The sequence below is a fragment of the Octopus bimaculoides genome, chromosome 16, assembly GCF_046866305.1.
Source record: "Octopus bimaculoides isolate indiv1 chromosome 16, ASM4686630v1, whole genome shotgun sequence".
Lineage (NCBI taxonomy): Eukaryota > Metazoa > Mollusca > Cephalopoda > Octopoda > Octopodidae > Octopus > Octopus bimaculoides.
In genome coordinates this window covers 24,832,503-24,847,502 of record NC_142943.1, presented here as the reverse complement: position 1 = coordinate 24,847,502, position 15,000 = coordinate 24,832,503, and the positions used below count along the sequence as shown (strand labels likewise).

Genomic DNA, 15,000 nt, shown 5'->3' with positions numbered 1-15,000 from the left:
TTCCCACATATGTAGTAGATATATATAATACATTTGCTGTTTTGAAGGTACAGCAATGCGCTTACACGGCAGAATGTCCAGTTTCCATTTGGAATTGTTTTGATATTTACTCTATGTAGATTATATTTTTGCGGGAGGATAACGAGGAGCTATTTATGTGAACAGTATATCACGGTATGACGCCCTAATTTGCATATTACTGCGGTGGCCACATTGGTAATACCCATACCTTTCAAAGTACAATTTAATTCCGGCTCTTTACAGACATTCGTGGTATAAATTACAGCATAAATATCCCTTTTTTTAGTTAGGTAGTTCTTTTTTTTTTTTGGTAGCCCTTTTTCATTGTAAATGAAGCCGTTTTGGTGTAGGACCATTCAATTACCTCCAGTTCAGCAATTCAACTTAGAAGATTATAGGTTGAAGCCGTAACATAGAACTAATATTACGAATTGTTTCCATACGAAATGTTCTAAGAATCCACTATGTAAAAATGTCTGCGCGCTGCCATTTTGATGTGCTCATAAAATTATCTGTGATTTTGTATTATAAATTTTCATATAATGTACAACTTTTCACCAGAACAAACGTGGGGAGTGGGGTGCATTTGTATATGTTTCAATTTACAAACAGGAGAGAAAAAAACTTAAATACCCTGCGTTTCCTACACGAAACTGTAACAACAGATGGGTTCCACAGCTTTCAATAAATGAATATGCATTACTATATATATATATATATATATATATATATATAGTAATGCATATATAAATAGACATAGATAGATCGATAGATGGATAGATAGATAGATAGATAGATAGATAGATAGATAGATAGATAGATAGATAGATAGATAGATAGATAGATAGATAGATATATTGAATAATTTTCTTCGGTTTCTGTATTGGAGCACGGGTGTGTGAGTGTGTATGTGTGCGTATGGGCGCCTGTATGTCTGTACATATATATATATATATATATATATATATATATATATATATATATACATATGTATACATATAAATTATATATATATATATATATATATATATATATATATATATATATATATATATATATATATATATATATATATATATATATATACATATGTATATATATAAATTATATGTATACTTATATATATATACACACATCTAAAAAATTAGAAGATACAATTTTTAAAGAATTATTGCTCGTTTCTTCTTTGAACATTTGGTTATCGAAGAAGTTTCCTTCTAGCTGTTCTGCCATAGTAGCCAAGCTGATAGAGACACTTTGGAGACAACCTCACAGAAGTACTCCAACCCATTTGGAGTTGCTCGGCAACATCAGCTGCCTTACATCGGGGATTACTTTCAACAATGTTTGACAGCCCAAAGATATCTGTGAGAGGGGCCCAGGTCGGCCTGAGCGGGATACTGTTGATTCCTTTCCTTTGCTGGTGAATTGCACAATCACTCTGTTGACTGCGGCAAAGAGGAATCCCAAGGTTTTGTGTAATCTTGCGCTGGCTAAGTCCACCCTAGATTGACCTACTGTACGTCCGCTTTGAAAATCAGACGACTCTTTTGCGTCTGATATTTGCGGCATGACTAGTTGCTATAAACAGTTGTAATCCGTAAGAGCTATCTGTCTGTGTGTGTGTGTGTGTGTGTGTGAGAAAGAGAGAGACAGAGTATGTGTGTGTTCGTGTGAGTGTGTGAGTGTGTATGTATGTGTGTATGTATGTATGTCTGTATATGTGTGTGTCTGCGTGTGTATGTGTATGTACGTGTGTATACAGTGACGTACGAACAGTTTTTAGACTCACATTGATTTTTCGTTTTCCCTAATTAAATATGTCCTCTCTTCTTTGCAAGTACGAATATGAATTGCGCTTTTAGACTAATATTAGCATTAATTTGATAAAAATACTGCGATGAAAACTATTGTAAAACAAGATATCGATGAATTTACACTCAGGCAAGTCATCGGATGATATCAATGTGGAAAGTCCATTTTAAAAATCGATCACTTTTTTTTTGGTATTAATCATCGATCAGCAAATAATGTAGTCAAGCGATGGAATAAAAAAGGCATTGCCAAATGAGGATGGGAACTGTAAGGCCGCAAAAAGTTTCTGAGAGGGCGAGGAGGGTAGTTAAGAGGCAAATTATAATACATTGATCTGCAACTGCTAGAGAGGTTAAATATCCTTCAGATATTGCACTCTATTGCATAACAACAGTATCGAAAAAAGTCTTTGGACATAAACAAGGAGCTGCAAGAAAGAAGTCAAATATTTGAAAAACTAATAAGTTCAAATGATTCAGCTGGAGCAACAAGCAAGACAAGTCTTGGTGGTCAATAATATGATCTGGGGGGAAGAAAATTCTGTCGATTTTCCAATTCGAGGTAACGAAACTGAAACATGTGAGCTGGATTGTTTGCAAGAAAAGGTTAAACATGGGGGTGAGGGCAAAGTTATAGTATGGCGGATAGTTTAGGTAGTAGAAAACATCCGAGCTGCTTTCAGTGAAATATCAATTACATGGAGGGGGGGGATAAACTGTAAAATACTTGAAAGGGATGTATTACCCACCCATTTCAGTGTTGGAATTCATGCGGAGACCAATCTTTTACGGGAAGATAGAACCCTCATGACAAACAAGTAAAATATCGAAAGCTTGGGAAGGGACTCACGAAACAGAATCTCTGAAACGGGTTGCTCAGAGCACTGGCTTTAATCTGATATGACACGCATGAGAAAACCTTCAGAGAAGATTACAAGACTGTGGAAATCAAATCAGTTACATCAGCTGCAGAGCTACAAGATGCGGTGACTGAGGAGTGCATATACATAGATTAGACTAATATTGAAAATTTAATCATATCAGGGGGAAACCGTGATATTAGTTAAAGGAGAGCCCCTGTGAGACAAAATTTCCTTCATTTTGGACAATCTTCTATGAAGTTATTAGACATTACATTTCTGTTGTATTTTATTACGCTGCTTAAAAAGATATTGTAGGCCTATATATAAAAAGTTTATTGATGTAAGATTTAGAGAGAAAGAGATTGAGAGGAATATAAAGTGTTTAGCAGAGGTAAATTTTAAAATCATATACATTGTGACTGAAAATGAAATAACTTAGCAAAATAACCGATGCTATACTTTTAAAATTTGCAATAGAATTGAAACTAATCATGTAAGCAAAAACATGTAAGTAAATACCAACGAATGATATGTGTATTAAATATTGCATAGATTGTTATTGTATATTTTTGTATCATTTTTAGCATTACAAGCAACAACCAAATTTATATGCAATAAAAATGTAAATTATAACAAAGAAGGTAAGAGAAGTGATGCGAGACAGTAGATGTTTATTCCATACGTTTACAGTTGTTTCATAGTCTTATTAGTAATATAATAAATCTTACATCAACATTAACAACATATAAAATATACATATATACAAACATGTATAAATAGATAAAATATATATGCGTGTGTATACCCATGTATAGAAGAGTACAGATACGAGGGCCAACAGACCAATCTTCAGAACGCTACATGATGATTGAGAAGAGAGAAAGGATCCGGGAATCCAGGCAGTTACCTCAGGCAGCACTCCTGCGAACATTGTTTAGAAAAATGTGTAAGAATCGTAATTTTTCCAGTAGAAACATTAATTTTAGACCAACTAAAAATCTAGAAGCTTACCCTTAGTTGCGGAGTACAAATAACAAGTGAAGAATGATGCTGTTGGTATTAAATATATTCCCTAGTTTACAATTATTTCAGTAACGTAAGTGTAACTAATCATGTATGTTTAAAGACATAGAAGCGAGCAATGAAACTGTTCACAAGGGTTGCAACTAGATAACTGTGGGTCAATCATTATATAAAACAAATTATATAATCGATATGACTGCATCATTACTCTCTTCCATATCTTCAAGTATATTATATGATAAGTCGCCCTAAGTTATTGAAACAATTGAAAACCATGGAATAGGTGTAATACCAACAACTCTATACCTCACGTGTTATATATGTGTATACATATATACGTACAGATAGATAGATAGATCGATAGATAGATAGATAGACAGACAGACAACAGACATACAGATTAATAGATGTATAGATTAATATGTATATATATGTCTGTGTAGGTATTTGTGAACTTCTAAACATACTGCGACAAAATTGTTAGTGTTTCTAAGTTATATAACATATCTTACTCTTTTACTTTTTTACTTGTTTCAGTCATTTGACTGCGACCATGCTGGAGCACCGCCTTTAGTCGAGCAAATCGACCCAGGACTTATTCTTTGTAAGCTTAGTACTTATTCTATTGATCACTTTTGCCGGACCGCTAAGTTACGGGGACATAAACACACCACCACGAGTTGTCAAGCGATGTTGGGGAGGGACAGACACAGACACACAAATATATATACACACACACATACATGTATATATATATATATATATATATATATATATATATATATATATGTATATATACAACTGCTTCTTTCAGTTTCCCTCTACGAAATCCATTCACAAGGCTTTGGTCGGCCCGAGGCTATAGTAGAAGACACTTGCCCAAGGTTCCACGCAGTGGGACTGAACCCAGAACCATGTGGTTGGTAAGCAATCTACTTTATTTCATTTTATTTGCCATAAAGGCAGTACATAGAGTAGCTGCGGGCTGGACAACACATTAATAAAAGAAAATGAAATGACATAAATGAATAAATGAGAGACGAAAGCCAACGCCCGCCGTTTGGGTTTTTCTCGAAAACATATTTTCTATTTTAAAAAATCAATATGAGGTTTCAGACCTCTTACAAAAAGGAGGCACTAAAACCTCTTACTCAACATGTTTTTTTTTATTTTTTAAAAAACACAATTAAGGTTTTAAACCACTACAAATAATGCAATAAGATGCGGTTTCAAACCCTCTTAACGAGGCTTTTTCACCTCCTATTCGTCGATATATCCATCAATATATCTATCATTATCTTCAGTGCCGCTTGAGTTACCGTACCCCGCCATTTCCCATGCCTCATTCATGTACGAGGCATATGTCATGTTAGGGTCAACCGGCCATTTGCGACAATCCTCTTTAATTATTCTAAGCTTTTCCCAAACGGACATCCTTATGACCTCCACAGCTATGACAGTTGAGAAAAAAAGAAATAGTTCAATAAACGAAACAGAAACAGTTAAAAAAAAAAAAGAGGAAGAGAAAGACAAGGAAAACAGTTCAAGGAAAAAATAAAGAAAGAGAATTTTTTTTTTTTAAGGAAAAACACAAAATCCTCGGCAAGAACAAAATGGACTACAACATATTCCAGCCCTGGCATGAACTGGTATTCCGTTGCAGTGAAATAAATACACAAAAGTCCTGGCCCGTAATCCAGCGACTGAAGTGAGAAAAAAATCTTTAAATGGTTTCTGCCTGCTGAACTTGGTTATTTCATAAAAACGCCCGCCAGCAGCCACTCTTACGCCTGATAGCCTGATAACTATCATACCAAAAACCTAGCAGAAGAAATCTTTAAGAAGTAGTTACCAAGAAATATCTATATTTGAGTAGTGAATAAGGCTTGAGCTAACTGTTATGTTTCTAAACACCTTTATATATACTAAAAGCTAGGATACTTAAAGGTTTACCACTATGTAAATGTTTCAAGTTTAGTGAAAGTATAAATGTGAATTGCGACAGGTAAGAATTAAAGAAATGTAAAATGAAGCTATGGTTAAAACAGAAGTAGATAATGAATAATGTGATTAGCAGGTGAAAGTTATAACTTAAGGGATAAATAGGCAATTCCTTTCCTGTAAATCTTAGATTGCCAAATAAAGAGTAAAATGTACTTAATTGGATATTGATAAAAAAAGTTAAATTAACGGGTAAGATTATACAGGTCCAGAAGCTATTTTTTATCGGAAATTTTAAGGATTTAAAGCTAATTTTAGTTATACCCAGAAGGTACATTTTTTTAAATCGTGGGCATTTGTATTTTAGTTTCATTACCTACCTTATAATTTAACCAACCTATTTTTATTTTTCATCTCTACATTTTGTAATAAATGCATAAATATATTGTTTATAAACGTACGTATTTTCTTTCTTTTATGACACACCCAACTAAATTATCAACATGCCCAGAGGATTTTAAAATCACCCGGATTGTTTTGCTACGTTTATGGTATGTTCACAATATATCACAGTAAATATATATATATATATATATATATATATATATATATATATATATATATATATGCCATTAATGGACTTTTTTCAAGTTCATCCGAAAACCCTATGACAGCAGATATTAAAAAAAGATATAAAAGCTATAGCTTGATTGCCAACTGGATAAATAAAACAAGACGAATATTTCATCGAATTTAGACAGCGTGTTCAAGTTCTTCCTTGGCTGGTTGAAAAAATATGTCTTCAATGATTATGCTGTAGCAATGATTTGGAGGAAGCAGAAAGATCACCTTACAGACTGCAATTTTTTATTGTTAATATTAAAGGCTCTTATTAAGCCGACGAGCTGGAAGAATCGCCAGCGCGCAGAGCAAAATTCTTTGCTGCATTTCGCCCGCCTTTACGGTCCGAGTTCAAATTCCACCGATGTCGACTTTGTCCTTCATCCTTTTGGAATCGATAAAAGAAGTACCAGTTGAGCACTGGGAGTTGATGTGATCGAAATTGCTTTCCTTGTATCAAAGTTTGAAACCAATGTTAAAATTATCAAAATCCGAGCATTGGACTGTATCAGATGATGAAACATTTTCTTATTTATCCCCAACATGGACTCAACCCCATTGAAGTTACAGTTGCTGATGGACATTGCCAGATACCGGATACGCCCAAGAAAAGAGTATAGGTTCAATTTTTTTTTTTAATTTTGCGGAGGATTTAGAACTGTCAGAAAAAGTAGAGCTCGCCCGTCAAGACATCTGCTTCCAGAAAATGTAACAATGAGTTACTATAGAAAGCGAAATTTTGATTTAGCAGTATATTCTAAAGTGCATGGTCTTTTCTGCTTTTGTCATGACATTAATGGACTTTTGGCAAGTTTATCTGAAAAGCATGTTGTAATTGAATGGCGACGTTTTATAGATCCACCTCCACCAAGTTTAAAAGCTGTTTTATTACATAATGGAAATTTTAAACCATCTATCCCCATAACTCATTCAATGGATGCTCACATGGAAAGCCTTTTTAATGCAGTTCACCTGTGGTATCTTTTTGGAGATCTTAAAATAATTGCTGTGTTAATGGGCATGCAACGAGACTCACCAAGCGCTGCTGTTTTCAATGCCTGTGGGACAGTCGTGTATTACAGAGCATTACAATAAAAGAGAATGGCCAACCAAGTCCTTATATATTTCTGGAAGGAATAACATTCAATCAATTCCTTCCGATAATCCAAAGAAATATTTTTACTACCATTAAGTTTGGTTTAATGAGGATATTTGTGAAGGCGAGTGGGTAAAAAAAAAAAATCAAGAGCATTTCAATTTCCCTCGAAAATATTACCAAAATTAAGTGCTGCCAAACTTAAGGAGAGACTTTTTATAGAACCTCAAATCCGCGAGGTATTAAAAGCTATTTGATGAAGCACACACAGTGCCCCAGCTGAAAACTTGGCATATCTTTAAATGGATCAGTGCTAAATCCTTACCAAATTACAGAACTCCTTTTCGAGAAACAGATTGGTGTTTTTAAAGCTAGATTGTCTCGAGTCTCTTCAATTACATTTCCTACATTTAAGCCAAATTTCTCTCATGGAAATCTTAGTGCAATTAGTATTGAATTAGTATTGAATAACGGAAAACATTTCATCCTCAAACATTTCACTCTCTACAGAAGTTCACTCAAAGATTCTGGTTTGAAAACACGATGGCAGACATTATTATAGCGTGTTGATCGAGTATTTGAAATCATTAATATTGCTATACGTGAACAATATGCCTTTTAATTGCTTCTTTATATTTTTGATTTACTGTACTTAAATTCATATTTTAAATATGAATTATTTTTGCTTATAATTTAAATTAATTTTGCTTTAATATCTATCGATTTGCTGTTTTCCGTAGAGATAATTCTTTCAATTTAATTTCAAACATATTCATTGCTAGACGGTGAGGATAAGCAATCGACACCTCAGCATATATATTTCAGTTTCATATTTTAAATATAGGTAAGTATATTCAATAAAGTATTTAAAGAGTGACACTATTCGATATTGAAAGTATTACGTAATTGTTTTCTGACACTAATTAATATCAATATCACCATTTTTGAATGGTTAGTGATATTTTATTGGCGTACTTCAACTTTTACACGAACACACACACACACACACACACACACACACACACACACACACACACACACACACATACCAGCACACACATAGATATATGCACCCCAACACACTCATGAATATATATATATATATACATATATATATATATACATATATATATATATATAGTGTGTGTGTGTATATATATAATTGATAACAAAGAGAAGGGAGATTTATTCACACCCAAAGCTATTTTATTAAAAAGCTTTCTACAGTATATATAACTATGGCCTAGATATGTTTCTACTGCAGCAACTGCATATTGCTCTGTATGCAATTATGCATCCTAGTCGCTGCACTTTCATCTAGGGTACATCACTTACGACATTTTCAAAGTGAACTAATTCAAAGAGGCTTCCTGCATTGATATTCAGTTGAAGGTGACAGCGTTACTTTTTAAATCCAATGGAATTCTGGTCTTACAATCACCTCTACTGGTATATATCAGATTAAGTAAAAAGTATCGAACGTTTTGACCCATGAAAAATTCGTACCGGATTTTTGCAGAGCTCTGAATTTTTAAAAACTTTTTTAAAACTGATAAGACAGACAAAGACTTGCCCAAATGCATCAATAAATTAACATTGTTTTTTTTTTTTCACCGTTGTTACAATCATCTGAAATGGAATTGTCAAAGCGCGATATTCGAGCAATTTTTCTATCCAACTTCAAAAAAGGACGTAAAGCAGCTGAAACTACTCGCGAGATCAACGAAACGTTTGGTTTGGAAATGACCAGTGAGTAGTCAGCTTGAAACTGGTTTAAACGATTTCGCACTGGAGACCTGAGCCTTGGAGGTCATGAGCGTAGTGGACGCCCATCTGTATCGATGACGGTCAATTAAAGACCATCATTAAGAAGAACCACGCAAAAACACTCGAGAACTTGCAAAAGAACTTCAAGTTAGCCAGAAAACTGCCTGCAACCATTTGCATGCGATCGGATAATCAAAAGAGCTCGACAAATGGGTACCACACGATTTGAATTAAAATGAGAAAATGCGCAGATATGAAATTTGCTCGTCGCTTCTTCTCTGTAACCAGACCGATCCATTTCTCGACCGTATAGTAACTTGCGATGAAAAGTGTATTCTGTATAATAATCAAAAACGTTCTTCGCAATGGTTGGATCAATATGAAGCACCGGAAACCTTCCCTAAACCCGTGCTCTTCAAAGAGAAGGTTACGGTGACCGTTTGGTGGTGTAAAGATAGACTCATGCACTATAACTGCTTAAAACCCAGCAAAAAAAAACATTACTGCAGAATCATGTTGCCATGAAATTGCCAAAATGAACGAAAAACAGCTACTCCTTCGTCCCAGACTGGTCAACAAAACAGGGTCAATCATTCTTTATGACAATGCTCAACCACACATTTCACTAATGACGCTCCATAAGTTCAGGGAATTCGGCTATGAAGTTCTTCCCCACCCAGCTTATTCCCCAGACCTTTCTCCTACCGAGTAACACTTTTTCAAGCACTTTGATGGTTTCCTGCAAGAGAAGGAGTTCAAAAATCAAACCAAGTGCCTTCTAAAAATTCATCAGCTCCAGAACTCCAGATTTTTATGTTACTGGAATAAACAAACTTGTAACTTGTTGGCAAAAATGTGTTGATTGTAATGGTACTTACTTTGATGAATAAAATTCCCGCATTGTTGAAATATATTGTGATGAATTTCATGTTTCAAAACGTTGCTTACTTTTTACTAAGCCTGATATCTCTTTACTCTTTTACTCTTTTACTTGTTTCAGTCATTTGACTGTGGTAATGCTGGAGCTACGCCTTTAGTCGAACAAATCGACCCCAGGACTTATTCTTTGTAAGCTTAGTACTTATTTTATCGGTCACTTTTGCTGCACCGCTAAGTTACGGGGATGTAAACACACCAAACAGCGTTTGTCAAGCAATGGTGGGGAGAAACACAGGCACACAAACATATAAGTACACATACAAACACATATGCATATATATACGACAGGAGTCTTTCAGTTTCCGTCTACTAAATCCACTTGCAAGGCTTTGGTTGGCCCGAGGCTATAGTAGAAGACATATTTCGAAAGTGTCACGCAATGGGACTGAACGCAGAAATATGTTGTTGGGAAGCAAGCTTCTCACCATGTAGCCACGCCTGCGCCTATATATATATATATATATATATATATATATATATATATATAATATTTTGTTAACAAAAACAACATCTTTAAATGATTATTCCGACCGGCTGCCAAGTAAATGAGAAGCAGTAATTGAAGTAGATGGTGAGTATGCTCCGGAATAATCATTTAAAGATGTTTTTGTTAAATGTTCTTATTGTTTTTGTTGAATAAAATTTATTGAAAACAAGCCGCAATAATTATGCACAAACCTAATATATCTATAATATAAATTGAAGTTGGCCGACCGTTGTATTCTTTCTTGTCTTGAGTTTCACGGCCAAACAACTGGGTGGATTCGCATGAAAAATGGCACACATGTGGAGACGGGTGCATAGGTTGGAACGTGCTTTCTATTTTTTTCTACTCCCTATACTTACAGAGAAAATAGATTAAAACAACCTGCGTGCGTGCGTGTATGTGAGTGTGTGTCACTGAAGCCATTCATACATATATACATATTAATAAATAAATAAACTGAATACTAAATTTCAGTTATCTCTCTCTCTCTCTTTCTTTCTTTCTCTCTCTCACATATACACATACACCATCAACATTACTCTCTCTGGCGCACACACCCCATAAAACATACACACTCGCACACACAGAGACATACGCACGCACATCAATTCTCCCCTCTCACCACAACTTCAAAAGAAGTTCAGTCATAAAACTGTCCATGTATCTTCATTCGATGCCCACTTCAAAAGATCACCTTTCCTTTTCACTTGTCCGGCCATTGATCGAGAGATAAAACTCAAACCAACTCCTGCTAAATGCAAAAAAAAAAAAACCCCGCAAAAATTAAAAAAACATACACACACAAACAGACATTTCATGTCTTTCAGTTTCTCTATGATTTTACACGCGTCGAAAACAATAGCTTTTACATACATTTTAATGTTCAACAGGTATGTATCAATTTCTATAATATAAATTGTTTTTTAAGTCAATGACACACAAATTCACTCACTCACTCTATCTCTCTTTCTTACCCTCTTTCTCTGTCACATACACGCGCGCGCGCGCGCGTCCATTTCATATATCTTTCAATTTCTGCTCTGCAAATAAAATTTTTACGGATAAAACTGCTTACAAAAATTGCGATTAATTTATAATTTCTTTCTATGTTCATAATTAAATAAATCTTTTAATGATTAGACAGACGTCCAATAGAATAGCTCTCAGAAACAGACTACGTACAAATTCTTTCTTCACAACTCCTGAAGCCATTTTCTGACAGGAGGGTGTGAAATCTTCATACAGCTAGAGGCTCCAATCGAAACGGGACACGAAATGATAAGGTTGAGAAACGCTGTTATAGATTATGCCTAACCGAAAACAATTACAGCCACATCATCCAAACAGACCGGGTGAAACTGGGTTTAACTGCAAGTATAATATAAATTGGACATGGGTGATTGTTGTATTCTTTTTTGTCTTGAGATTTACAGCCAAATGACTGGGTGGATTAGCATGAAAAATAGCACACATGTAGAGACGGGTGCATAGATTGTGCTGCGGTTTGTATTTTTTCTCTAGCCCCAGTTACCGAGAAAATCGATTAAAACTTTTCTAATGGAATTCCCCTGTTTCTTCCGCCATTAAAACAACCAGTTGTTCACACAGCCGGCATATACCATTTCGCTAGCAACAAGGGGAGTACAAGATGACAGTCAGCCAACACTTTCGCTATGCTGTCTCTCTTCTTTCACCTCTGTGTGGGGTTAATAATCTTAATCTTTTGTTACAGTTTCCCATTCAAACTACATAACATGCAGAATTGTCGGATTAAGACAGTAGGGTGTTTTGAGGGAGATTTGGCTGCTATTTCTACCAGGTATAGAGGTCTGAACTTAATTTTCATTCACATATTTGCATTTCAAAAATTTAACATAATCCTTTCCATAATTCAACTATCGTAAAAATTTTATACGATGACCTCACATTTTCTATGTATGTGTGTGTACCTTGAAAGACGTCAATCATCACGACACACACCTTCACTCACTCACTCCATCTCTCTTTCTGACCCTCTTTCTCTCTCACATACACACACGCAAGCATGCACGAACGCATGCACACACACACACACACACATACACACACACACACACACACACAAACACACACACACACATCCATTTCATATATCTTCTTTCAATTTCTGCTCTCTGCAAATAAAATTTTTACGGATACAACTGCTTACAAAAATAGAGATTAATGTATAATTTCTTTCTATGTTCATAACTAAACCAATGTTTTAATGATTAGACAGAGGTCCAATAGAATAGCTCTCAGAAACAGACTACGTACAAATTCGTTCTTCACAACTCCTGAAGCTGCTTTCTGACAAGGGGGGGGGGAGTAAGGAAATGTTCATATAGCTGGAGGCTCCAAGCGAAACAGGAGACCCGAAATGATAAGGTTGAGAAACGCTGTTATAGATTATTCCTAACCGAAAACGATCACAGCCACATCATCCAAACAGACCGGGTGAAACCGGGCTTAGCTGCTAGCATATATATATATATTTATGGAGGTGCAATTGCCCATTGGTTAGGGCAGCGGACTCGCAGTCGGAGAATTTTCGTTTTACTTTATCTGTCTATTTTCCCTCACTTTCTCTCTCTCTCTCTCTCTCTCTCTCTCTCTCTCTCTCTCTCTTTCGTTCTCTCTCTGTCTTCCTTTCTCCCTTTCTCTCTCTCTTTCTCTTCTTCTTTCTCCCTTTGTCTCGCTTTCTTTCTTTCTCCCTCTCTCTTTCCCTCACTAAAAGAACAACTCAATTGACAGTGTTGTTGATGATCAGGATAGTGTTAACTACCCCTTCGAATTTTTGAACTCATTACAACCACCAGGTACAGTTTCCCATTGTCTTCAGCTGAAAAAAGGCACTCCTACTATGCTATTGCGTAATTTGTCTCAGCCAAAATTATGCAATGGTACAAGATTAATTGTGCACAAACTTATGAGGAACTGTATTGAGGTAAATATTCTCACTGGTTCTGGTAAAGGTGACACCGCCTTCATTCCTCACATACTAGTTACACCATCTAGAGTCCCGTTCCAATTTAAACGGTTACAGTTTCCTATCCGAGTTTCTTTTGCTATGAGCATTAATAAAAGTCAAGGCCAAACACTAAAAGTTGCTGGATTGCAACTTCAACAGCCATGCTTTTCACATGGCATCACGTGTGGGAGCAAAAGCAAATCTTTTTGCTTATGCACCATAAAATAAAACTAAAAACATTGTTTATAAAGAAATATTCACTCTTAATGCAACATCAATACTTCAATAACTTAATTTCCCATTACTATCATTACATTCAAGAATGACTAAATTACCTATTTCAATGAACTGTATTATATAATTGCCATTACTGTATTGATAAATATAATAAAAAATAAAACTCACTATTGTCATATAATAAACAAACAGAAGTTCATGTATGAAGTTCATCTCTTTTCTACTTAAATTATTATATGAGATCAATGCTTTCGAGAGATCATTCAGCAGAACTATTTGCAGAGTAGTTTTTGAAACTTGGTGAAGGGAGAATTCTAATTGGTGAAGAACAGTTTCTTACACTCAATGCAATATATAATTCAACTGATTCCGTCGATGATTTGCTGTATGAAACCTTTCCTAATCTTCTTCATAGTTACAACAATACAGATTACATCGGTGACAGAGCTATCCTGGCTCCAAAAAAATGTTCCTCTACATACCATTAATTGACAGTGTTGTTGATGATCAGGATTGTGTCAACTACTCCATCGAATTCTTTAACTCACTAGAACCACCAGGTACAGCTCTTCATTGTCTTCAGTTGAAAAAGGGGACTCCTATTTTGCTATTACATATTTTGTCTCAACCAAAATTATGCAATGGTACAAGATTAATTGTGCACAAACTTCATTGACACAAACATTTTCACTGTTTGTAGTAACGGCTTATGTACCCTGAAATAAGACAAAAAACATTGTTTATAAAGAAATATTCACTCTTAATGCAACATGAATACTTCAATAACTTCATTTACCATTACTATCATTACATTCAAGAATGAGTAAATTACCTATTTCAATGAAATGTATTATATAACTGTCATTACTGTATTGATAGAAAAAGTTACACATATATCTCACTTATTATTATCATGCCATAAACAAACAGAACTTTATGTATAAAAGTGATCTTTTTTCTACTACATGTTTTTCTCTTATAAAAATATTATATCATTGCTATTACTGTAAAGATAAATAAAATAACACATACAATTATTATTGTCATATTATTGTCACTTATTATTGTCGTATCATAAACAAACAGAAGTTCATGTATGATATTTCATGTATGATATTAATCTTTCTTCTGCTTCAATTATTACATGGGTTTCTCTTCTAAAAATACACACATGCAGGATGAGTAAATTATACATATAATAA

The 15,000-nt window shown here is 34.7% G+C and overlaps 1 long non-coding RNA gene across 1 annotated transcript in view; it reads right to left on the bottom strand.

Annotated features, from left to right (window-relative positions):
* Window positions 1-15,000, bottom strand: part of LOC149132309 (uncharacterized) — a 23,086-nt gene that overhangs the window by 7,752 nt on the left and 334 nt on the right. Inside the window, exons 2-3 of the long non-coding RNA XR_016244611.1 lie at window positions 13,967-14,514; window positions 11,755-11,940 (exon numbers count right to left, since the gene is read on the bottom strand). This is a non-coding gene — a long non-coding RNA (uncharacterized LOC149132309). The remainder of the gene's footprint in view (window positions 1-11,754; window positions 11,941-13,966; window positions 14,515-15,000) is intronic.